Source organism: Mastomys coucha, unplaced genomic scaffold, assembly GCF_008632895.1.
Source record: "Mastomys coucha isolate ucsf_1 unplaced genomic scaffold, UCSF_Mcou_1 pScaffold18, whole genome shotgun sequence".
Lineage (NCBI taxonomy): Eukaryota > Metazoa > Chordata > Mammalia > Rodentia > Muridae > Mastomys > Mastomys coucha.
In genome coordinates, this window is record NW_022196900.1 from 88,647,446 (window position 1) to 88,649,479 (window position 2,034).

Below are 2,034 nucleotides of genomic sequence, written 5' to 3' on the forward strand. Positions count from 1 at the left end.
TAGCGATTGAGAGAGCAAGAGAGAATGATCAGAAATGATCAGATGAGAGGACAGATCAGAGTCATATGCAAGGATTAAAAAAAAACACTAAACATGTGTTAAATGTAATGATAAAATAAAACAAGACTGTATCTCCTGAACTAAAAAGAACTAAAACGTAGTCAAGATGAAATGCTCCAACTCTGTTGGGATATAGCCAGCAAACTTTTTCTAGAAATGTCTATAAATGTTTTTCATCTGAGACTCACTTTTTGTTTTGTGCTACCAGAAATGTAGCATTACAAGCATGATACATATTCTTTGTATAAAATTAGAATATAACAGCTCACAAAGAAGCCAGCTGGTGGTGGCGCACATCTTTGATCCCAGCACCGAGGAGGCAATGGTGGGCAGACCTCTCTGAGTTCGAGGCCAGCCTGATCTACAGAGTGAGTTCCAGAACAGCCAGGGCTGCACAGAGAAACCCTATCTCGAAAAGCCAAAATAAATAAACAAAACAACACACACACACACACACACAAAAAAAACTCACAAAGATAAGTAAAATTAGTGGCCAGGTGTGGTAGCCCATGCCTTGGGAGAGACAGGAGGATCCACAAGGTCAAGGTCTGCTTCAGCTGTACTGCAAGTTCAAAGTTGGTCTTGTTTATATGAGACCTGTCTCCATACTTATGTGGTGGAAACAAGCTCTATGGGAGCAATACACTCTTTTTTTTTTTGTTTTTTTGAGACAGGGTTTCTCTGTGTAGCCCTGGCTGTCCTGGAACTCACTCTGTAGACCAGGCTGGCCTCGAACTCAGAAATCCACCTGCCTCTGCCTCCCAAGTGCTGGGATTAAAGGCGTGTGCCACCACTGCCCTGCATAACACACACAGGTTTTAATGATCACTAGTGAGGCTGCTCCTTGCACCCAAGCATGATTACATTCTGAGGAGTGGAATTCTGCAGGAGCAATACTCTCTCCTGCAGAGTCAATGGATAACAAGCTTGAAAGATTCTGAGAAACTGGCTTAGAGTTGTTGAAAACTATTTAGCCTAAGGAGTGCAATTTAATTTTTCTCCGAGTGAGAGTCTCACTATATGGTCCTGGCTAGCTTAGAACTCACTATGTAGACCACGATGACCTCCAATTTGCTACCTTCCTCTTGTTTCTACCTCCCAAATGCTGAGAGCAGGGCTAGCAAGGTGCCATCATGCCTGACCATAGTGCTGTCTCTAGAGGCTGCGATGGGGCTGAAGTTTGTTATTGCTAAATGAGAAGCTCTGTGACATAGGCAGGACTGCTTCCAATGTGGAAACGCAAAACTGGACTGCCTAGTCTAGCCTGGACTGTTAAATCTCTAACTCTGTAGACAAATACTTCCAGACAGCCACTGAAAATTCACATTACAGTAAGTAGATCCTCACTGAATAACACCTCAAAATCTGAAGTTAGGGGCTAGAGAGATGGCTCAGCAGTTAAGAGCACTGACTGTTCTTCTGAAGGTCCTGAGTTCAAATCCTAGCAACCACATGGTGGCTCACAGCCATCCATAAAGAGATCTGATGCCCTCTTCTGGTGTGTCTGAAGATAGCCACTTACACATACTTACATATAATAATAAATAATCTTAAAAAAAAAAATCTGAAGCTAATAGGATGAAAGTCTGAGGGAGGACCAGAGAGAGGACATGGCTCTGCCAGGCAAGGTGGCACACACCCACAGTATGAGGAGGACTGCTGTAAGTTGAGGCCAATCTGGGCAACCTAGTGACTAAGTCAGTGTGGGCTGAGACCCTGTCTCAGTAAAACAAAAAATAATTCCAGGGGGCAGTGGTGCACCCCATTAATCCAAGAACTTGGGAAGCAGAGGCAGGTAGATCTCTAAGTATCAGGCTAGCCTGATCTACAGTGTGGGTTTCAGGACTGCCTGGGCTTCTGGGCTACGCAGAGAAACCCTGTCTCAAAAACCAAACCAATAAACAAACAAGTAGCAGAGCTGAGGATAGTTTCCCCTTCTGTAGGGTCCAAATAAGAAAGCACCCCCCCCCCCCC

At 44.3% G+C, this 2,034-nt stretch overlaps 1 protein-coding gene across 2 annotated transcripts in view; it reads right to left on the bottom strand.

Annotated features, from left to right (window-relative positions):
- Positions 1–2,034, bottom strand: part of Trnau1ap (tRNA selenocysteine 1 associated protein 1) — a 15,746-nt gene that overhangs the window by 8,469 nt on the left and 5,243 nt on the right. The window lies entirely within an intron of this gene.